The sequence below is a fragment of the Camelus dromedarius genome, chromosome 6, assembly GCF_036321535.1.
Source record: "Camelus dromedarius isolate mCamDro1 chromosome 6, mCamDro1.pat, whole genome shotgun sequence".
NCBI lineage: Eukaryota > Metazoa > Chordata > Mammalia > Artiodactyla > Camelidae > Camelus > Camelus dromedarius.
Genome location: NC_087441.1, coordinates 42,804,077 through 42,829,160, shown reverse-complemented (window position 1 = coordinate 42,829,160; position 25,084 = coordinate 42,804,077). Strand labels below are relative to the sequence as shown.

At 42.5% G+C, this 25,084-nt stretch overlaps 1 protein-coding gene across 5 annotated transcripts in view; it reads right to left on the bottom strand.

The window, feature by feature from the left end:
• The window catches only part of FYN (FYN proto-oncogene, Src family tyrosine kinase), a 198,558-nt gene that overhangs the window by 141,032 nt on the left and 32,442 nt on the right, over positions 1-25,084 (bottom strand). The window contains exon 1 of one of the 5 annotated variants that reach the window (XM_064486766.1): positions 22,007-22,204. The exons of the other annotated variants lie outside the window; for them this stretch is intronic. The gene's annotated coding sequence lies outside the window, so the exon portion shown is untranslated. Of the gene's footprint in view, positions 1-22,006; positions 22,205-25,084 lie in introns of those variants that run through there. 5 annotated transcript variants of the gene reach the window in all.

Below are 25,084 nucleotides of genomic sequence, written 5' to 3'. Positions count from 1 at the left end.
AACTAATGAGATGCAGCCATACAATTGAATTTAATGCAGGCCTCGACATTTCTGATGTAAAGCTACATTTAACAACATAGAAAGGAGTCTGTAGCATTTTAAGTGATCAAAACAGACTACAGGCTAGTCTATAAGGTCCAATCCTATTTACACAAAATTGTATGTGTATTTACCTGTGTACTATATACGTACAGATATCTGGAAGGATGGTACAGGTGGCATTTGGAAATTTTTCTTTTTTCTTTATACTTTTATGTATTAGTTAGGCCTATTTAAAAATATTAGCTACATATTTTCTTTTTGGTTGAGGAGAGTCCTATTCTTTAAACTTTTATACCAACCACTCAAGCTATGGAGGAGGACAGTACCACTAAGTTACAGATAACATTCAGAGGATAAAATTTAAAACTATTCCTTTTCCCTTGATTTCTCAAATACTGCTGTGCTAGAAATTCTCTTTTCTACTCCCGAAACAAGCCTGCAAAAGAATGAACACAAGGCACATCTGTTTTAAAAGAGTTGAAATCGGTGCCCTGGTAACCATTACACTGGAGAGAGAATCTCAGTGCAAGATATTTCACTACTTTGACTTCCTCTGTCCCTTCTGAACCCAGCCTTGTTAACTTTCTGGACAACCCTCAGAGCCCAAGGATGCGCCTCTGGGCCCAGCGTGCATCCAAGTGCATTTACCATCAACCGACTCCATCTGTCAGCTCTGCACACAAAGACCTCAAGTTATTTGGCAAACAAACGTTGCTTTTCTTGAATGCTGGATTGAGATTAAAAGTGGACAGCTTCTATTTACTAACTAATGGCTTCTGGTCATTTTTGTTTCCAATCAAGGAGAAAATACAAGCATCCCTGATAAACGAACGACAAAGTCTCTCTCTTTGGATTCAAACAAGAGCAACGCGATTCCTCCACTGAGGCACTGTCTGGTTACAACAGTGCTCAGCTGCAATTCTGGCCGGCCTCCAAAAACAGGAGTCAGGGCCAACAAATGCTGCATCGACACACATGTGCCCTGAAGAATCAGCCAACTGTGAGAATGGCGGAGAGGACACACATGAGCTGATGACTGATAAGCCTCCTCCTCTGGACGCCATTTATCGGAATCACAAAAATGTGCCAAAATGTATCTCATGCCAGGCCAATGCATGGGTTCACCAAGTCAAGAATAAGCTACATATTTTGGCCTGGTAGTGTCTTCCCCCAAATAATCATGCACAGAGTGAGAGCAGGATGGAGGCTCAGAGAACAGAGACCACTGGAAGAAAACACACACCTACTGCTTTCCTCCTTGCAATTCCTGGGTACAACATCAACCCAGGTGGGTGCTGCGGACGGCAACAACACGTGCCCAACACACAAAGCACCCTAAATGCCTCAGGCATGAGGGTGGCCAGCTTGATTTAATCAAGCTGGTTATTTAGTGTTTCATATCCTCTTTAAAAAAACCAGCATTGTCTACGAAGACGAAACCACTGGCTTGAGCTTTGAGTTACGTGTCCAGTGGTGGTGACAGCCCGTAATCACACTTGTTTGATGCTGGTTCCACTCATTTTGAGATGTGCCGATGCCCACAGGCCTCCCAAGAAAGCAGTCCAGTCCACGGTCCGTGTCAGGAGCCTGGCTTCATTGTGGGAAGGGGCACTGGATTTTCTGTCTGGCTTCTGCCACTGCTGACTAGTTTTCTCTAATGCTGCTGTCATGTGCCTTGTCTACCCAGAGCTGTCTGCATCTGAGTCACAGCTATTTCCTGAGGGATGTAAAACTCAACAAACTGCAAATAAACAATACAAAACACGATCTCATGCTGTCAGGCTGCTGTTTCTCTAAACTGTAGCATCCCGGCAGCGCCCTGGTTTACAAGTATCATTTGACACTCAGTTTTCCCTTTCAGTGACTTCTCTCCCCTGCTTTGACCTGTAGTCCATCAGCTCCCTCCATGGCCCAATGTATCGTCTTGAACAGCCACCACCCCCACGCTGGGACTCTGGCTCTCAAGCTCACCAGGCTACACGTGTTCCCACAAAGTTCACAGCAAGCTAACCTCCCTTGTTCTCGAGAGCTGAATGTTGTCAGTGGCTCTCCCTGCCAGTCTTGGCTGTCTGATGGTGTCTTGCCCAACCTGCCCCTCCACGTGCCTGTTTTGGTCAGAGGTACAGACAACCTCCCAGGTCCAGAAACTCTGGGTGTCTTGTCTTCTCTCTCATCTCTCAACCCCTACATCCAGACAGGCTGCCACCATCAACCCTGGAGATTCAGTCTTCAAAAAGGCTTGTAGTTCATCAAGACTTAATATAGATCAAATAAAAAAGCACCCCCCAAAGGAGTCTATAAACTATAGTACAACACACAAATACAAGTTGTCAGCGTGGGCACAATCATTTTACTTCATTTCTGTCCCCTGTCAAAGATATTCACACTCTTATTCCAGTATTTAAATCCTGTAATTCAGACTCACTGTAAGTCTTCAATTAGAGCTTACTTAGATTGTTGTTTTATGACAGTCCCTGAAATTCAATGTTCTTTCCTCTCTGAACGTTTCTTTAAAAACAGCACTTGAAACACCTTCCCAAAGACCTTGACCCAGATTAGGCTGAGTTTTAGCCACTTCAGTAACCCCTTGGGCAGAATTTTAATTAGTTGAGCAGACATTCGCATTGCAGAGGTCTTTATGTAGTTTCCATTTTCTTGCTTCTTTATTTTCTAATTTTGATTTGTTCATTCAAATAATTCGAATTTGCACGAGTAGGGATCATGTCTTGATCTGGATGGTTAGTGACCAACTGATTTCACCTCACGATTGATGGTCAGTTAGTCCCACCTCCCCCACTATTTTTCATACACAAATGAAATTTTAAAATATTGTTCACACACACTCACCCTTGGTGTCTCCTCCAGAGGGTCTGGCGATGAGAGAGTTATTAACAGTATTTAAAAGTCTCATTTCAACTCAGGAGCAAGAAACACATCCACCCCTGACAAAAGCAGCTTAAGGATGAATTCCAAACATCCAAGTGTTATTTTCTTCACCCCACAAACCCAGGAACATTACATGACCATGACACAAGCTTGGATGACATCCCACAGCCATCAGATGATAGATGTTTTCATTGGTTTCTCCTTAAATCAGGGCTATTAACAGCAGCGTGGTACTGAATGGGAACCTTCAGCAATAAAGCTCAAATTGTGTCTGATAAGGCTCACTTTATAAACCTCAACTACTTTTCTACTGAAGAGATACTGTATTAAGTCAATTCTGTTTATACAACCATTATGCATTTATATTTTCTTTAAAGATAAACGATACTTTTATGAAGGATGAATTACACCCAAAATACTATCTGCCTTGGAAAGATGCCAGAACACACATTCATTTAAAATACATACAACAAAGACAACTAGTCACAAATACTTCTCCTGATAACAAAAATGTAGTATACAGAATTCTCTTTTGCATAGTAGGGTGACCTTAAGGAGGTAAGCAAAATTAATAACTGTTAGGAAATAACCTGAGAAATAGGTTAACTATAACTTACAATAATTACACTAATATATTTACTATAGAACTTAGGATATTTTAGTTTGATTTTAAATTTCAACATAATTTAATATTATGTCTCATACAATATTAATGATCAAATTGAAGGGGCAAAAATACCAAAGTTCATTCATTCATTCTCTCACTGAATTTGTTCTGATAAGTGTTTTGATAGATACTGTCCCTGGCAGCTGAGAGACTTAGGGAAAACAGACACAGAACCATAAAAACAACATGTTAGGTACTGTAATTATCCAGTAGGTTATGTTGGGAAACATCAAGATTTAAGAAGCTGGCAGATCATAAAATGGGTACAGCAGAGATCTATCTACACTGACCAGGGTCATCTCCAAATTAAAAAAATTATCCATAAAATAATACGCTTTATGTTAAACAACAACACACACCAGATGACGTGGAAAGAGGTCAGGAAAAGAGGCCCATCCAGAGGTTAACCATAGTTATCTCTGGAAAGGGGAGTGGAAAGGAACATGGTTAAAGAAAAAGACTATCTTCTTCCTTTAAATAACTCTGCTATTGCCTGAATTTTTAAAACAATCTATATATTCATGTAATACTTGAGTAATGAAGAAGTAATAGGAAATGAAGCAGATAATAAGGGAGGAGCCAGCAAAGCCGGCAGAGAGATGAGCTAGAAGCAGAAGGAAATACTGAAGAGGGTGGAGTCCACGGGAAGACAGTGTGACAGGGTGGGCTGGCCAATCAAACCATCAGAGCTTGGAACAGAGGTGGAAGAAGATGAGGACCCAAAAAAGGACATGGCACAGAAGAGGAAGAAGAGGAATCTCTAATTTGGGCTAGGGCTGTTTCTGTGGAACAGCAGCAGTGGAAATAAGAATGCAGCAGGTGGAACTCCAATGCCATAGGACGGGTAACAGGCATGAGCAAGGTGAGCTGGGAGCAGGCAAACTTGTGCTGCCCCCACCCTCCCGTCTCTCCCATGATGCCCAATGTGTACAGAAAAATACTTGTCCATTTGGTAAAAATCAACAGTAGAAATGTGATCAGCAATGGCAGCCAACACTCAAGGCCACAGACTTCAGGTGTGGGACCCACAAAGAACCAGACAGGGGGCCGAGGAGCTACAGATGGGGGAGGCGAGGGCTGGCCGCCATGCAGCTCCAGCCCCAGCACTGGCTGCTAAGCGGTCATGTGCACCCAGATCATGCTATTTTTAGAGAAGCAATACATTTGGATTTTTTAAAGCGTGAAATATCCTGACTTTTAAATGCTGGCTTAAATTTTTACAAAACATTGAACTAGTGAACATATGTGTGTAGGCCACCTCTATTGCATGGTGACTCTTTACAAGCCCAGAGTTGAGGAGAAAATCTCAAGTAAAAAATCCCCCCCCTTTTTTTTTTCTAAAGAATGAGAGCCTTTCACATGTTGCTACGCTAAGGGCAGAGACCTGGTGGATAACAAACATGTTCTGTTTTACAATTTTTAAAATATCCAATATTCCAACTGAAAAGGGCTTACTTTGCTTTCCTTTTAGAGTTTACACACTCACATATTATGCTGGTAAACATTTAATCCAAATTTTAGTATCATGTTAACATAACAGACCTCAGCTAACTGCTACAAGTGTTAAAATATGTGTTTGGGTGGGAAGCACAAATTAACTCGCAATTTTTAAAAGGGAAAAAATGAAGAGGGACCCAAAATTCTCATGGAAAATATATAAACACTCAAGTTGACTTTCAGTTTATCAATTTCCTCAGGAAAGAACTTCCCATTTGCAGCTGACTTATATTATAATAACACACCCAACAATTTCATTAGAATGCTATTTTTAATCAGTTCATCATATCACTATGCTTCAGGAACTGAAAGCAAGAAGTACATAAAGCCATCAACTATGGATACAGAACATTCAGAAGTCAAGTAGCATTTTCAAGTGGGAAAATAGGTGGAAACGCGTAGCACAACCACAAAGGAAACATATCAATGGTTGGTCCTCTCATGTGAGTGCATAAACTTAAAAAAAAAAAACCTTCATGGCACACTTTTCAAAACTGAAAAACATCTATTGCAAGATATGAAGACTCTATTTGGCAATGACTCACATGATAACATCATTGGGTGGATCACTGTAGTAGAATCTGGTCCAACCTCATTTCACTTGTTCTGGTTCTTACCGTTTATTAAAGGGCAATCTGGATGATGATAAATATTAGTGACTCTACTTTCTAATGATTTTCCTCCTGATCCAATGAATATAATCACAGGTACGTGGAAAGAGCACTCATGTGCAAGCCTTTCTATTGAAACCTAGGAGAAAGCTTTGACACTGTCATGGTTAAAACAGAATCCTGTATGGCATCTTGTTAACAGTGGGTGATGTTCGTGCCTATGGCTCCCTGTGTCTTTGTCTTTCTATCTTTCCTGTGTCCAGGGTCTTCAGCTCATATATTGTTCTGTACTTGCTTGTCTGTCCCTGTTCACTCTGCCTCATCTATTTTGCCCCACCTGCTCTCATTCATTACTCTGGGTTTCTCTGTGTATTTGCTTGAATGTAGCTGTTCTGCTTCCCTGGTCTCTTGTCCCTTCTTGCATTTGGACCCACTTCCCTCCCTGCCGAATGAACACTAGCTTTCAACCAAGGTGTAGACTGAGAGCTAGTGTCAGGAAGCCACGAAATGCATTCTTGTATATCTTACCTTTAAGTTCTCATTTGTATCAAGGTCACAAATTCACACACTAAACCAACAAGTTTCTCAAAAAGTATCTTTAATACTTGGAGCAAAAGAACTGCTTGAAGTTTTTGAAAGCTCCTCCCAGCTCCATCTGTGCATTTCCTCAGACTGACAGGCCAAACATTAGCACTCCCTTGGTGGTAAAGCCTGCTTGCTTCAAGACTGAAAGAGACAGAAAGCCATGGCCTCTGACATGTTGGAACAGTTGTCCAAAGAACTTACTGGGATCTCTCTGGGCTGTGGGCAAAGAGGCCCAGACTGTCCTCTGCGTTTCCAAACAAGACAAAGATTCCGCTTCACAAGGCTCTGGGAGAACTTACCCTTTCCTTTAACTACTGTACTTTCAAGATCTTTGATGAAAACAGATGCAACTGCCTCAAACACCAAAGAGTTTTAGAGTTTTATAATTATGTTTCCCACCTAAACAAACTTGGCAACTGAAAAAACATGGGGCCCCTGGGACTTATATGACTTAGAGGCAGCAACTTACAAGAGATGGAGCACAGTTTTTAATAACTAGACAGACCTGGGCTCAAATCCTAGCATTCTGGATAGTGTGATACCAGGCAAGCTACTCAATTTCTCTGTGGTTTTTTCATCAGTGAAATGACATCAATACCTACCACATAGGATTTCTGTGGGGATTAGATTACAGGAGGTAACATAGGAGAATGGCTAGCACAGCACACCAGCAAACAGCGGTGTGGGGGCCGGAGGTGAAGAACGCATGTGTCCAGGCTCTCTCTTGCCCCAGCTGCTCAAGTGGACCTTGGCTTCCCAGGCTTTGCCTTGCCCACCTCCTGGGAAAGTGCTATGATCAGAATCAGGAGGACAGGTGAAAGAACAGTGGGTCATGGTTAGAAAACATGCATAAATTTGTCAGGAGTATAAGCCGTAGGTACCTCCCAGTTTGTTTTCTTTAAGGCACCCCTCGAATTGTTCAGGCCCATATGCCATCTTTGGGGAGGGAGGTAATTAGGTTTATTTATTCATTTAATTTTTAAATGGAGGTACCGGGGACTGAACCCAGGATCTCGTGCATGTTAAGCACACGCTCTACCACTGAGCTCTACCCTCCCGCCACATGCCAATTTTTAAGTCAACATTTAGAGAAACCACCCTGGGCATTCAGCTTATAGGAAAGGAGGGACCTGAGGTGCTGCTGTGGATTCTGTGTCCCCACTGCTGCACTGAGAAACAAGTAAAGTATTTGCTATTTTGAAATTATTGTCACAGGACTGTAACTTTTTTGTTTTAATTGAAGTATAGTCAGTTTACAATGTTGTGTCAATTTCTGGTGTACAGCCTAGTTCAGTCATACATATACACATACATATATTTGTTTTCATATTCTTTTTCATTATAAGTTACTATAAGGTACTGAATATAGTTCTCTGTGCTACACAGTATAAACTTGGTTATCTACGTTATATATAGTAGTTAGTATCTGCACATCTTGAGGACTGTATCTGTTGGGCTCTAACATGATTCTGAAACTGGACTGTGTGGGTCTGGAGACATAAGGGTTAGAGGAAGGATTACATTGGTTTTATTATTATTTAATTACACAAACTTGGGAGTGGAGGTGGTCCCTGAGCAAGAGGGAAGGGGAAGTAAGAACAGCTGAGCTGCCTGTCTCACGGGCAGAGGAACACAGGGAGGCACTGGGAGGTGGGTGACCGAGGGGCAGAGGCTGACACCAGGGCCCACTACCCATTCCTGACTCATTCTGGTTCTGGTGAGTCATTAGCATTTCTGTGTTTCAGTTCTTCCCTCGTAAAATGGCAGGATGGGAGGGCGGAAGCATTATGCACACCAGTTGGCCTTTAAAAGTGAGCTGGGAGGTATGCTGGCAGTGGGGTCCTCCCAACTCTGGCCTGCACTGCTCCTTAAGCAGTAGATACATGTGTGTACGTATGCACACATGTATCTATATGTGTGCACATGTGTTTGTGTATATACGATTACACACATGCTAACACAAATTCCAGAGCTACTCCTGCACAAACCACTACACCATTTAAAAGAAAGTCTTCAAAAGGATCACCTGGTTAATCCCTCTCCATCCAAGTAAGAATATCCCTGAATCTAAAAAGATGAGTAGACTTTTCCTAAAAATCTCCACACGAGAGGTTTACAGCCTCACATTAATAATGTACTTGATTTTCTAACAACTCTCATAATGGAGAAGTTCCTCTTTGCTACATTTTTATAAATTGCATGCCTGCCTGCATTCCCAATTCCTCTTACCTATTTTTGCTTTTGCCTAGAAAATATCTCCTTTCAGCAACTATATAATTTACTTACATATTAATATTTACAGCCTATTGTCTCACTGTCTCCTTTCTCCCAACTAGAATAAGCCACCTTGTTCACCAATTTATTCCAAGTACCAAGAAGAATGCCCAACTCAGACCTGGCACTCAAATAAGTATTTGTAATTTGAAGCTGAATTTTTTTGTTTGTTTAATATTTGATAAAAATCACAAATCTACAGAGCCAGAAGGAACCTTAGAAAGGAACCTTAAAGATACAAAAACTGGGGGAGTCTGTAGCTCAGTGGTTAGAGGGCATGCTTAGCATACATAAGGTCCTGGGGTCAATCACTAGTACCTCCATTAAAAATAATAAATAAATAAACCTAATTACCTCCCCCTCAAAAAAAAAAAAAAAAGGTGGAAACTGAGGCCTCATGAGGGTAGATGGCCCACCCGAGCTACAGAGTTTTCCAAGCCCTTTTACACTTCACTTCTTAGCCTCCACAGAGACCTATGTTCCCGGGGAAACAGTCTGGGTGGGAGGCAGCCAATGAGAGAAGCCAAATCCGAATTCATTTAGAGCAAGAGAGACAGAGAGAGTGATGGCATTTATTTACAGAACAGCAAAATCTCATATAATAATAATTTGTGCATCCGTAGCCACTTTCATCTAAGGAGCTCAGGGAGCTTATGAAATACTCTCCCCACAATGTGAGGCATCATTATCATTATCTGCTCTCAGACAAGGGAGCTAAGAAGCTCGGTGTCTACGGCTGTACTGCAGGCTGGACCACTTATCCCCCTAGAGTTTTACGTCCTCAACCTTGTCAACATCAAAAACAGCTGGATAAAGCTACAACCGCTGTAGTAACCTCCCGGTTTGTTTTCTTTTAGGCACTCCTAAAACCATTCAGGCCCACGCCAATTTTTAAGCCAGTGTTTGGAGAAACATCCCTGGACATTCAGGTGTTCAATCATGTAATGCCTCCTTTCAGGTCACCAATGGCTGGTGCTTGACCACAAGGACATCTGGGGCACACAGCAGCTTTTGAGGGTGGGGAATTCGTTTCTTTCCTCAGTTTACTGCCCTGGCCCCACAAACCCTTTCCACCTGTGCAAGTTAAATCAACTCTGTTGGAATCTTTATCTCCCCACAAATTACAGTATTTACAATCACCCCTCAATTATTTAGGAACCACATTAAAGGCCAATAAGATTGAGTCAACACAGCAAGCCCTGTAGAGAAGCACATTTAGACTTCGACCAGGTAGCACACGCTCCTCTTTGGTAAGATGAGGGAAACAGTGGTTTCTGAATTCTACTTCTCACTGGAAAGCTTTCTCCTTATTGCACGTATGCAGGAGGGCTCACTCTCCTTTACTCTCTTGTTGAATGAAGACGCCAATCTAAGCAGTGAAGATTAAATGACATTAGTGCCATGGTGGCCTCTCCACCTGGGCCAAGTTTATAGTCAGCCCCAGTGGAGGAACCTGGTTCTGGTTTGCTGTGTACCCTGTGAGCTCCCTCCCCTACTGCAGCTCCTGGGACCACCCTGCTGACCTTGTCCTTGGGCTGGGAGTTTTGTGGCCAAACTGTCAGGCAGCATCCTGAGGTTTGCCAGTCCCCTGGAAAAAACGGAAATCCTTACTGAGCTCAGGATTTCCCACAAGTGTTTCCTGAGAGGTCCGTGTTCTGTGAGATATTAAAGGTGTAACTTGGAAACAGAATTCTGTGATCAAGTAAGTTGTGAAACTTGGGTAGAAAAACACGTGAAACAATAGTGGCTCCTCAAAAAAGTAAAAATGAAATTCCCATATGATCCAGCAATTCCACTTTGGGTATTTTCACCCAAAAGCACTGAAAGCAGGGCCTCAAACAGATGCTTGTACACCCTAGATCATAGCAGCACTATTGACAAGACCCAGAAGGTAGATGCAACTCAGATGTCAACTTCTGTTGAGTGGATAAACAAAATGTGGTCTATACATACAATGGAATATTATTCAGGAAGCAAATTCTGACATGTGCTACAACATGGACGAGCCTTGAAGACATTATACTAAGTGAAATTAGCCAGTGAAAAAGAGAAATATTGTATGATTCCACTTGTCTGAGGTACCTAGATCAGTCAGATTCATAGAGACAGAGAGTAAAAGGGTGGTTGCCAGAGGCTGGAGGCGGGGAGAACGGGAAATTGTTGTTCAGTGGGCACAGAGTTTCTGTTTCCCAACATGAGAAGAGTTCTGGAGATTGAGCAACTATGTGAATATACTTACCACTGCTGAACTTAAACACTTCCAAATGATTAAGTGGGTAGATTTTATGTCATGTGTATTTTACCACAATTAAAAAAAAATTCAACAGTTTTTGCAGAGGAACTTCTCAGAGCCTTTAAATGCCAAGATGCACTGGGAATCCCCAAGAAGGGGAGACAGCAAGCAGCTTTCCCCAACTTATCTGGCCACAAAATCCATTTTTTTTACAGAGCATCTCATGGGATCAGTGTGCTTTAGAACACACTTCAGGAAACACTGAAAACTCTTGGAAAATAGGAAATTCTTTTTTTTTTTCTATTTGCATAAAGGAAGGCAAGATTCCAGAGCCTGAAGCTAGGTTTTCAAGAGTTTTAACTCACCACATCCTCTGACAGAGGAGAACCAAGTTCTAGCAACTGTGACACTGAGCAGCCACAACTGAGCCACTGAGCAGCAGGTCACAAACCAGTCTCTACTTTTTCTCCTCAGACATAAGCTCAACCTATCTCACAGGCTTGTGGTGAAATCTAATCAGGAAACATATATGAAAGATCCTAAAAAGTACTACATGCTATTGAAAAAGTAAGAGAATTATTAGGTTCTTATGCTTAAGAGGTGCAACAGACAACTTCAGGCAGCCTGAAGAGCTCAGAATATGTACTAGGCACCAAACAGGCACTAACGACAGAGATGAAAGAGATGGCAAAAGAAGAACCAGAGGCTGAGTGGTACTTGTCGTGCAGCAAAAAAGGAGACCAGGAGTCAGAAAACATAGATTCCAAAGCAGATTTTACTGCTGTCTGACCTTAGACTAGTCATTTAACCTTCCTGACTCTCAGCTTGCTCAACTGTCAGATGAGGTAGACAGAGATCATCTCAAAGATCACCTCCAGCTAGGCGAGTCTATGAAACACTGTGCCAGCTACCTGCACAGCTCCTCCGCCAGACACTTGAGGGCCTGCCCTGGCCTTGCTCCATGCTAAGATGCAGCGATGGGCAGATCGCTGCCTTGGTGCCCCTGCTGAGCTAAGAGGGAGCCACCAGCCTCCAGACCGGCATCAGAAGATGAGGCAGCGCACACGGGGGTGTTATGTCCTTGTTAATTACTACTATAAATAATAATTAGTATTATTCTCCTAGACCCTTGTCCCCACCCCTACAGTTTTAAAAAAAAAAAGTATTTCCAAAGTATGTTTATTGAACTACTGATTCAACTGAGCCAGGTAAGTGGCAGTCGGGGGTTGAGGGTGCAGAACTGCCAAATGAACAGAGAGGTACAGAATTCCAGAGAAATAAGGCTGCCCAGTTCTGGGGCCCTATCTTCCTGCAGGTTCAGTGATCATGAACAGAAAATACAAGGTGCCCCATCACTGCCTGTCAGCAGACGGGCAATCTGTCCCAGACGCTCTCTTGGAGGGGCAGAGTGTCCGTGGTGCAAGATGATGGCAGAGGAGTGGCTGGAAGGGAACATGCAAGAAACCTGGGGGAGGAAACAGTCTCTGGGGGAATCATGAGTAGGAGAGCTGGCCCCAGAGTGAAGGGGCTGGCAGTTTTGAATTTGCTGTGTGTGGTGACACAAAACCTCCAAAGGCAGCTGAGTGGCAGCGGACAAGGGGAAAGGGAGCCTGCATGAGGCAGGCCACATACATGGAAGACTCTGAGTCCCAGATGAGTGGCTGGATGGCGTGGGAAGCAAGAGCGTTAGGGGGGCGGGGGGTTTAAAGGACAGCTGTTGAAGGCTTGCACTAGGTGATGTTGATACACAACAGAAGGGACGAAAGTGGTGGCTGTGTGGAAAGAACACATGAATAAAGCTATCAACGCACTGGATGCGTGGAGAGAGAGAGCAGGCTTGTTCTCAGCTTTCAGGGAGACGGGGCAGAGGGAAAAGTAATGACTGAGGAAATAATGAGAAGTGCCAGAAATCCATGGTGGTGGAAAAGGCACTTTTGTTTCTGTCACATTTAAACTGAATTGGCACTGAAGATATTGAGTCAAAATGTCCTACGGAGAAAAGGTGTCAATAAAAATAGATCTGTAGACATATAGACACAGGAGAGACTAGGCATGGGTGTATGTGCAAAACAAAGGGGCTATTTGTACAATTTGCATTTCCATCAAGGATGCATATCTTTCGGTCCATGAATAGGCATTCAGGGGGTCCAAAGGCCTCCTGAGTAGCATACGGTACCCAGGTTTGTGTGTATATGCTTTTCTGCATGGAGGGTTCCTAGCTTTCATCTGGTGCTCAAAAAGGCCCCCAAATAGGAGTTTAGTTGGTATTAAGATCCTCAATATTTCATGGAAAACTTCTCTTTATCTGCTCGACAAATCTGCCATATCAGAGCATGTCAAGAACAGGGTGCTAAAATTGTATTTATTACCAAATTTAAGAATCAAGGAATAGTTACTCTCCTATCATCTTGTCAAAATGAAGGTACATTATAACACTCCAAAGACTATTGACATTGGCAAACATATTTAACTCAAATCTTTTAAATTAAAAATGTTAAAAGCACATTTCAGAGCTTTGCAAGTAGAGGTTCCTTGCAAAAAGTTTATTATGTATGGTACTTTAATATAAGGGTATCTCGATCTGTTAATACTCACAGCTAGATTCAAAGACCTGCCTAAAACACTTATTGGAGCTCCTTTTAACAGTCATGACTTTTTTTTTCCAAAAGGATGTTATCAAGGAGACTGTGCAGTAATGACTAAAAATACGTGACACGCCTGCGTTACTATAAATAAATATTGCACATTCTCCCAACCCATTTAATTACTGTTCACCTAAAGCAGTGCAATTAAGAAACTGTGCTGAATTCTGAAAATGGGAAAAGCCCTCCTGTCTCTCTTAGGTAGTTTTACAATCCTAACAATAGACTTAATGAAGCCTTTTAAAAGAAGGACAATTACACTAAAATGACCGGGGCATGTAAAAATTCATTACACACATCCTCCTGCTGCCTGTTGGGTTAAATGCCTCATCACACCCTGGAGAGAAGTAGGAACAAAGAATAAAGAAAAATCACAACTTTCTGAGTGTACATCTTATGCCTGAGAACTAATCTGGCTCCGAAAATCACTCAGGACTACACCCTACCTGCCAAGTGCAAAGGAGATATGCCTGGTATGAGCTAAGCGATGGCATGGCCCTAGGAGTGCTGCTGGCTTGTTGAATGTAAACTGACATTACAATCCATGTCGTGATGATGCTGAACAATAATTACATAGCTTTATACAGCTTTTCCTTTGAGAAACAAGGGCTACAAAACAAAGTCCACTCTCCTGGGACTGCTAGCACCCATTACCCTCAGGTCCACCCCGGAGACAGCACCAACTGACTGATTTTTTGTTTAAATTTATTCCTAAGAGTTTTACGTTCTTCTGTTATTATTATACATAAAATTGTTTATCTTCATTTCATACCTATTAGCTGCCAATCTACAGAAATACAATAGATTTTTGTAAACTTGACCTTGTATCCTTTGACTTTACTAAGTTCAATGTTCAATTATTAGTTCTTTCTAGTAGTGGTTTTATATATTTCTTAGGATTTCTCTATATAAACTGCCATGTCACCTGCAAATAAAGACAATTTACCTCTTCCCATCCAGTCTTTATGCCTTTTATTCTTAAAGAGCTACAAGAGCCTGTAGGAAGTTCCCGCCAAGGCACTCTGGTTTGCCTGATGCCACTTTTTGCCCTTGTAGGGCCATGAGGATGGGGCCATGGGGGAACTGTGGCCTTAAGCAGAGAGACCCTGATCCTACCAAGCCATCTGCTGAAGACCAGGGGCCTGATTCAGAGACTCAAACTTTAAGGGACAAGAATTTACAGTTGATTTTCTATGGGTTAATTACTTGTACTTCTCAAGACACTGACATATTAAAAAAATATATATATATGCAAAGGAATTACTGAATCTTTGGGATTTTGAGCTAGTAGGGCCCTTGGAGATTAAATCTCTCTTCTTACAACAAAAATGAGGCTCAGTTTGTCCAATGACTTGTACCAGGGCAGCTAGAGGCTGAGGGCGAGTCTGCTATTCTGGACAGGAAGTGAACAGAGAGTTCAGAGAGCTGGATGCTCATCTTGAGTAGGTCAGGAATGTACTCTGCCCTAACAGACTATCAGTCTAAGAGTCTAGGGGAGATCTCAGATACCCTGAGTCTCAGTCCAAGTAGATGGGATGACTTGGGACCATGTGAATACAGACATCTTTTTTTGAACCTTTGCTAAGAGTGTTCCCTAAACCCTGGGCAGGATTACATTTTCCAGTGCCTAGCCAATCTGTAGCTAGCTATTATTATTAAGAATTGGATTTTCCTCTCCCTGTCCACAGTAAACTTACCCTGAAATAAGTCAGAAACTAGGAGCAACTCTGGCCCTATTTACATCAACTGCTGAACATGATCAGTTCCTATCATCACAGTCTAAAAAGCTCCATTTAACGTCTTAGAGCTCATACACAGCCCCCAGGGATCCTGGCTGAATTCTTCTCTTACATATTATTTGTACCTGTCTCTTAGAAAAACCTGGCAAAGCTAAGAAAATCACCAGCCTGTTTAGCAAGCAGCTAACATGTTTCTGCCATACTAGCCAAGGGATGTTAACAAGGATGTCCTCAAATTAGTTAGCATATTTCTGTCAATCTAATACATGTATTTGAACAGCTGAAATTCTAGGACTTGAGGAAGTCCAGTGCTTCAAATATCCCCTCTCGTCACAAAAAGACCAAGCATTCTTACTCATCAATCACTTCTCTAAAATAACCATCAGTCGTCACTGCTAAAAAAGAAGTTCCAAGAGGTCAAAAGTGTTTAACTGAGATCAGAGCAAGGCCACAACTGAACAAAATAGAAACCAGACAATAAAAGAGCATCACTCGTGGCTGTTGGTTATGTGTTGGGTGAAGCCTGTTTCACCAGAAAAGGGGAAGCTGGGGAGGAGGGTAGGAAACTGTACTAGCTACTTACCCAGGGGGCCTTAGGAATAGCACCTCATTTGACTGGCTATAGCCCTGTCGGGGTAAACATGACATCTTTAACTCCTGAGGAAGTCAGTTAAGTGGCTTAACCAAGGTCAAACAGTTGGTTAATGGTAGAATGGCATTTTTTTTTTGAATTTGAATCCAGATTGATCTCACTTTCCATCCTTTTAGTTGATTTTATTATAAAAGCAATATAAGCACATTAGGAAGAAATTCCCTGTAATCTCACTACCCAAATACAACAACTAGCATTTTGGTATAATTTTTGTAGGCTTTTCCCACCCATGCAGTTTCTGCCAAAATTAGGATCATATTCCACAGACAGTTTGGTATTCTGCTTTTCTTCTACTTAATAAACTAAACATTTGTCCAACTTATTTAACAGTTTTCACATCATCATTTTAACTAATATAAAATGTTCCATTGAGTAGACCTGTCATAGTTTACATAATGAGACCTCAGTTACGGAAAACTGGTTTGTTTGTTGTTGTTGTTGTTGTTGTTTTTTGGCACAGCGCAAGTCTTATTTCCAGTATACCATGCTGCTCTCCCAAATATGTAATGTCACCATCGAAAGATAATACCAATCAACAAGTGATGAAAAACTATGATGAAATTATTTTGAAAATGCCACCCTCACTGAGCTCCCTGGCCTGGAATCAAATAAATCTGATGAATGCTATTAATGAAGGGTGACCCAAAAATAACAAGTTAAAAAAAGCTGCACTTCTGAGACTCCAGAGAACACATGCTTTTAATGGTTTAATGCTCTACTTTCAGTTTCATAGGGATGCCAACAAAAGACGTTATCCTCACTCAAAGCTAGATTTGGAAGAATGGAAATTCTTTGAAAAGAAAACAAATTCTATTAGCTTAATGTATCAGAATGGTCAGAATTTACAAATCAGGCCAAAATGCTCACCCAGGACCGTGTCATATTTCATAGCTAATTTGCTGTTCAAAACGCCACAGACCCATTTTTCTCAGGTCAAATGAATGAGCGATCACAGAACTGCTCTGGGTTCTCATCAACTAACCCTCTGAGGTCACAGAAATAGTACTGTCAAACCCTGTGCCAGTTTACTGAATTTATAAAATACAAAGCATAGCTGTCAGAAAAATCTCCTATGTTTGGAGGAAAGTAATCTCCAAAATATTTGAGTGCCTCTGTGTGGATATCTGTTTTGAAAGCTTTACCAGAAATCCATACCACCATCAGTTTGATGTGGAAACAGATGCTTACATGCCTGGCAGCATCTATCTGTTCCCCAGACAGAGAACTAAAGGTTCTTGCTGATTGGGGAAAACTGAGTGAAAATGGAGAGAACTGGGTGTTTTATTCCTCCTGAGATGGAATCTGCTCCCTCATCACAATGTGACTACAGTCCATGAAAAACAACCTTTCACCCTTCCCACTGTGGTCGTTTAGAACCTACACCTCTCCCTTCATGCCCCCAGCTGTCTCTACCCTACACTTTGACGGGGAGTTGTACTTCATCAGACCCCAGTGACATCCTTTTCCTCTCCAATATTTAGTTAATACTGCATTTCATCTTTTCTTCCAATTTTCCCTTCTCTTAAAAGTTAATCTGTTTACTCAAGGGAATGCCAAATGGAATGTCCAAATATAACCACTTTGCAAAACAATTTGGTATGACCCAGTAAAGCTGAAGATGCACATCCTCCAAGACCCAGAAATTCTTCTCTTTGGTACCTATCCTAGAGAAACCGTTTGCAGCAGGATGCACATATAAGAATGTTGATAGAGGCACTGTTTAAGACAGTACAAAATTGGAAATGACCCACATGTCCATTGAGAGGAGACTGGATAAATAAATTGAGGTGTATTCATACAAGGCGAGACCACACAGCAGGGAAGATAAATGAATTTCATGCGTGCCACTTCATGCATCAATAAGGATGAATCTGAAAAAAAAAAATCAACTGAAAAAAGCAAATGGTACAAGAATACCATTCATATATAGCTCCGAGGCAAACAAAACTTAATTAACAGATTGCTTAGGGAAATATACTTACACAGAAAAGCCAGGAAGTGACAAACACTGAATTCAGAACTGTGGTTCCTTTGAAAGACAGGGGTATGGCCAGGAAGGAGCGCATAGGGGCTTCCAGATTACCGGAAGATTACCAGATACTCTAGTTCTTAAGCAGCAAGGCGGGTACAGGAGTTGTATTTCTCTCTCTCTTCCCCTCCAGTCCCCTCTCTGTGTAGGTATGTACGTATGTATCTGACACACACTCCTTTGTATGATTATATGTTCTTCTGCATACATCAGCCTCATCATTTTTCATGTTACCCTGAGCCCTGGACTCAGCTCCCTCAGTGTCTCCTTCCTGGTGCTCTGACCCTCTGCAGAGCCCTCACCCCTGATCCTCTGTCTGAGACTGAGTGCTTGCTCTGTCGGACTCCCTGCTCCAATCAAACATGACAACCACTGAGCACCCAACATGACGGTCTTTGTTCCCTACATGGACCAACGGGAGCATTTATTCAGGCCACTGCTGATGGGAAGGTAAACGCTAGGGTGACTTCTCACTCAGAAGGTGGTGCTAACTGCGTTGCAAGGAGACCTGAAATGCCACTCAGGGTGTGACGGTCTTTTGCTAAGTCACACCAAGGAGCTGTAGGCAGCAATGCTGGCCTGGATCTCCCGCGCCCGACCCCACTGCAGTGTCTCCTGCTGCTCCTGGGAGGCTTGTCATGTGTACTGCATCCCATTACTCCTGCCCAGCCTGACCTCCCCAAACCATCCTTTCCTATTTCCTGTAAAATAGTCTCAGTTCCACACTTGTCTCAGACACTCAGGCTCCCAACATCGGCACAATTCTTCATCCTTCTTTCTCCTCTTTTAAGAGTAAACTCTGAGATTACTTTTCAGCTCTAACCTCAGTTAGACTCCCTCAGGAGTCCTGATCTTGGTACCTTGGCCTTAACTGAGACAAAATAAGAGTTCTTATTGGATTTACTGTATTTCAGGAATGTTTATTCTAAAAGCTTCTATTTCCTACTCAGAAAATAAAACTGATAAAGAAACTCCTTAAAAAGCAAATGGATTTGTTAAATAATTTTTTTTTTTTAACTTCAGTTGTCTCCCAAATTTAGTAGACTTCTTGTGGAAAAAATACACAAATTGTAGCCACTGTCCTGGAGATCTGAGTCTGGGTAATTTGATTTTCTTCAAAAATGTTTCATACCATCTGCATCATAATATGAAAACAGAACAGCACATCCCCATTTTAACTTTAATGGGCCTATTTTCATTTGATCATAGAAGACATACTAAAGTAAAGAATGATTATGAAAAAGAAAGGACAAGAAAAGTAAGGAAAGGTTTATGCAAAGAGGTGGTAGATACTGTGCAGAATGCTACACTCAGCCCTGCGAGGAGCAGGATGCGTGTCACAGGCGGGGGGCCAGGATAAGTGTTTGGCTTCAACAGAGAAGTCTGAGTTCAGCCATGAACAGAGAAGCTGAAAGACACATCTGAAACACCAGGCCAGGGAAGGTGACTCCAAAGTGAGAGGTGACAAGAACCTGATGCAGGAACATGGTTGTGGGAAAGAAAGGAAAGAAAGGAAAGAAAGGAAGAAAGAAAGGAAGAAAGGAAGAAAGGAAGAAAGGAAGAAAGGAAGAAAGGAAGAAAGGAAGAAAGAAAGAAAGAAAGAAAGAAAGAAAGAAAAAAAGAAAGAAAGAAAGAAAGAAAGAAAGAAAGAAAGAAAGAAAGAAAGAAAGAAAGAAAGAAAGAAAGAAAGAAAAAAAAAGAGGGCCTTTGGAGAAAAGCACCCAAGTTGTTCAATTCCTTCAATTTGAGTGAAGAAAGCTCTCAGTGATCACAGGACCAAGGGATACGGTGATAGACAAGAAAACACAAAAATCTGTTGTTCACCACCTCAAATTTGAGCTGAGACACAGCAATGGATGTTCATGGGCAAAGCATCAGTGAGACGACAGCTGCCTAAACATTTACATGCAGACAGGCCTATGGCATGTGCTGACTTGGGCTCTACCCCTCGCCTCTGAAAGAAAATAAACAATTTCTATATTTCCAACAAAAAGGAAGTGGTTTTAATCGTGCTCCTTGGTATTTGCCCAAAGGAGAAGAAACTTAGTCCACACAAAAGCCTGCACGTGGATGTTCATAGTAGCTTTCTTCATAATTGCCAAAACTTGGAAGCAACCAAGGTATACTTCAGAAGGTGAATGAATAAATAAACTGTGGTACATCCAGACAATGGAAATAATATTCAGTGCTAAGAAGAAATGAACTATCAAGCCATGAAAAGATATGGAGGAAACATAAATGTATATTACTAACTCAAAGAAGCCAATCTGATAGGGCTACATAGTATATGATACCCACTACACGATATTCTGGAAAAGGCAAAACTATAAAGACAGCAAAAAGATCACTGGTTGCTAGAGTTTAGGGATGAGACAAGCATGAATAGGCAGAGCACTGAGGATTTTTAAGGCGGTGAAAGCACTCTGTATAATACTTTAATGGTGGACGTATGTCATTATACACTTGTCCAAACCTATAGAATGGACAACACCAAGAGTGAATCCTAATGTTAACAGTGGACTTTGGATGATAATGATGTGCACAGGTAGGTTCATTGGTTGTAACAAATGTACCACTCTGGTCAGAGATGTTAATAACAGGGGAGGCGATACACATGTGGGGGCAGAAGGTTCATGAGAGATTTCTGTACCTTCCCCTCAATTTTGCTGTGAACCTAAAACTGCTCTAAAAAATAAAGTCTATTCAAAACAAGACAAAACAAAACAAAACAAAACCTTGAAAACAAAAAACAAGTGCTTTTTCTTGCCTTGACACATCTTACTCTGTTGGCTCTGAAATGATTTTTAAGCTTTTTACTTTTTCCTTCAAAAAACATTATAGCTGACCCTTGAACAGCACGGGGAAGGGAGGTTGGGGTGCTGACCCTCTGTGCAGCCAAAAATCTCCACGTACCTTTACGGCTGGCCCTCCCTATCCTTGGTTCCGCATCTGCAGATTCAACCAACTGCAGATCGTGTACCCCCACAGTATTTACTGAAAAAAATGGCGTATGAGTGGACCTCCCCATTCAAACCCATGTTGTTCAACGGTCAACTGCAGACAGTGTCTTGGTGCTGTTTTATTAACCGTCCAGAAAACACAGAAGCCTAATTATATTTTCCTCTGGGCCATTATAAAAATAGAATGAAGAAAAAGTTATTTAGTTGGCTAGTAGCCAATATTTATTAATATCAAATACGAGAAAATAGAGTAAATGTGATGGTAGCCGTCAGAAGTGTCTAGTTCTACCAGTTCACGGGCCAAGGGAAAAAAAGGACTCCCGACACTACACTGAAGAGGCCTCCCCCACACCTAAAACTTCACTCAGGATGACTGTAATGCCCAAACTTCAAAACTAGGTTTTATAAGTTACTTCATTTTCTTTTTTCAATAATTTCACATTTTTATTTATTTTGGGGGTGGAGGTAATTAGGTTTTTTATTTATTTATTTTTTAATGGCAGTACCAGGGATTGAACCCAGGACCTTGTGTATGCTAAGCACACACTCTGCCACTGAGTTATATCCTCCGCTACTTCACCTTCAGTACCTAAGGGCTGTTCAAACTTTCCCCCAACTTAAAATGCACTTTTTTTGCTATAAGCATCTTGCATGTGACCTAAGCATTGTGCTCTGTAACTTTGCATGCATCCTGATGCACGGGTCAAGCTCTCTGGTAAAGGAAAAAATAGTTTTCCCCCATCTGACAACAGCCTAGTAGGCAAAGGTTGAACTTTGTTTTTTAAACTACTGTTTCCACCACCTCCAGTCTCAGAGGACTACTTTTCAGAACATTCTTCCAAAGATGGACAAAATCTCCACTGTGCCCCCAACACAGAAGTTTACTTTTTTTGTTTCAAATTACTGTAGCATTAAATCTTAGGGAGCAAGAGAAAAAATAATGTGGTGGGAAGGAGACTTCCCCTGGCCCATTCTCTTACCCTGGGTATGAATCAACTCCACATCACACTTGGGTGTCATTCAATCCTTGGCCAGTATTCCCCAAAGAAAGAGGGAATAACAAATAGAGACTGGTCAATGATTACGAAGCCCTCCCTTCTTCAGCATCTCTTCATTTGACTCCCAATCAGGACCCTCTCGTCTCTGTGTCAATTTCACAATACCCTGTACCTCCCCTTCAGACACTCACCACAGTTTCAAGCCACAGTTACACACGATGACTATCTGCTTCTCCCACAGTCAACATCCCGCAGCTCTTCAGTCGCACAGTGGGGACTTACTGAGGCCCAAGGGGCCACACACTCCTTCCACCGCTCCACACTGCCTCAGCCTCCACCCTGGAGCCATCTCACTTTTTCTTGGTATCTTACTTGGAAGGATGAGGCAAAGAGGTGCACTGTTTCATCCCTCCTTCTGTTAAAAGAAATGATCCCCACAGCATCCCACTTCCTTTCCCTCACTTTACACTCTGGCTCTACGCAGCAGTGGCATATTTCACAACTTTCTGAACACGCCTACATCTTCCGAGAAGCAGCCATGTTCCCCCGACAGTGCGGGCTGCCCTCCACAGACCACATGTAACCCACAAAGGAGGATCAGTCTTCAGTAGAGGTGAACCCCTAACATAGAGATTAGGGCTCCACATCTGAATACAGGGTTCTAGTCCTGAGTTCAAAATCACCCACGGGCTCAGGCCCACAAGTGTGCTACAGGAAGTGCAGCTCAGGATTGAAACTCCCCGACATCAGTGGAAACAGACGGGTACCTCTCCTCTCAAAGCAGCGAATAACCAAGTACTCTACCAACCTTCCCTCCCCGTCTGGCTGAGCAAGCCGAGGGGCCATCTCACAGCGCTTCCACAGGACTGTCGGAGTGACTGATTACAGACACAGAGTACTATGACGTCAGCAAAGCTCTGGACACTCCAAATATAGCTGAACAAGACAGGAAACCTTGGGCCAAGGGACAATCGGGTTTGGTGAACTCAGAGTTGACTGGATGGCCACACCTGAGGGCACGAACATCACAGGGCAGCCACACTGACTTGGAGGGACGTCCACACACAGCAGGGCTTGGGAGGTTCATCATCCTTGGTTAAGGATGTTTTCATCAAGATGTGCTTATGGAAATCACAAATAACTCACAGCTGAAAGGGAACAGTAATTAATGTAAAGAAAGAATGGACATTTGAATGGAATTCAATAGGCTGGAATGACCACTAGAACTGATCAAAACAACAACCCTCCAAAATTAACAGATAAAATCCTACTTTCAATTGTAAAAACATCTACTGCATAAATGTAGGATGATGCCAGCCCCTGCCCTGTACCCTCCAGTCTGCTCAGCTGGGACAACTCACCCCTGTTCACAAGTTCTGCCAATGACCCTGACCAGGCTCTGGGTGGGAGAGGCTCCAGGCCATTGACACAGACTCAGCAATTTTATGACTCTGCCTTCAGACTGGGGTTTTCCTTTCACTCTCTGGGCTCAGGCTCCTGTCCTGGGCCCCACCCTCTTTCTGCAGTTGATCCTGTAACTGATTCCTCTGCACCCAGCTCTTCTACATCAGGCCCTTGACCTGCTCAGCCAGACTGTTCTGCTGCCAAACATCTGTCCACCTAGACTGACCCCTACGGAAGGATTTCCCCAGTGCTATGCTTTCCTTACCAGTTGTCCTCACTGTCTCCTGTTACAGTCTGCTGCTCGTGTGTCCCCGTTCACGTGCCCCAGCCCACGGATCTGTCTGTTCTGTGGATTCCTGTCTGGACTGTATTCTGGATCCCAGGGTGATCCCATCCTGCTACTGACAAGAAACTCAGCTCTTCTATGTGACAGGGGCAAAGGGGATGGGTTTAAAGCAACTCCTATCTTAAAGTCTTAAGGATTTTTATTGAATACAAGCCCAGTGCAAGCTGCAGGTGAGAGAGCAGCTGAATCAGAGATGCACTGATATAAACATTTAATGATACAGAAAACACATGCCTTTCACAAGACCTAATTGTCTTAGGTGTAGAGTCCTTACTCGACACTGGCAGAGCCATATCTGAAGTATTGCTCATGTCTGAGTGCCATGCTTTTGTTTTTTTTAATTTTTAAATTTTTTGTATTTGTAATTTTTTTCCCCCAAAACCACTTTTAAAAATGGTAGGGTCATTCTTTTTTAGTGCCATGCTCTTAAAGAGACAATGGCATCAAGGGAATGCCTCCAGGAGGAAGTAACCAGAAAGCCAGAATTCCTGACATCAGGTAACATGAGAATATTTCTAAGAACCAGGGCTGTTGGTCTAGGAAAGGAGGATTTGCAGGGATGGGGCGTCAGGTGCTGAAGAGCTCTCACATGAAGAAAAGCCTAGAGACTTCTACACTATGAGAAACAGCTTGAGGGTCTGCAGAGGAGGGGCTGGGGCACAAGTCTCCCTTCCTGACTCGCTGACCCTGCCTCTCTAGCCTATTTCCCCCTCACACGGGAGGATCTGCTTTCACAGGCCCCTCCCCACGCCTAGAGCCCAGAATTCTTCATCCTTACTTCACCCCAGTCTGAAACGGCCTTGCCTATTGGGAGGCCTAGAAGACAAGGTTGGTTCCTAGGTGGTCCAAGTGGCATCATCTAGGAAAATTAAATTCACTAAAGTAACCTGTGAGATAAATGGTCACAGGCTTTATGTTTCAGGAAATGAAAAATACAGAAATTCCCAGAGAGATGTGGGAGACAGAAAAGTGTCCACACCTTCCTAAGACAGTCCCTTCCTAATCCCTGCAATCGGTGAAGATTACTTTACAAGGCATGCTGTGATGTCATCAAGTTAAGGACCTCTAGAGGAGGAGCTAATCCTAGATGACCTGGGGGCTCTAAGAGCCATCACAGGTATCCTTCGAAGAGCAGTGCAGAGGGAGACTGGATAGAGACACAGGGAGAAGGTAACACGGAAGTGGAGGCAGGGATTGGAGTGATGCGGCCACAAGCCAAGGAACGCCTGTGGTCACCAAAACCTGAAAGAGATGATGCAAGCAACAGATTTCCCCCAAGGCCTCTGCAGGGAATGCATTCCTGGTGACATCTTGACATTGGATCCTGACTCTAAAACCATGAGAGAATAAATCTCTGTTGTTTTAAGACACCAAGTTTGTGGTCATCTGTTACGACAGCCACAGCAACCTATTATGGAAGGTTTTCTGTTTAAATAGAATTTTGTTGTTGGCCAAAAATGGGCAGTAATAATCTTCTTTAAGGGAAAAGCTTGAATGTTTGTGTGTTTGTATGGACTAT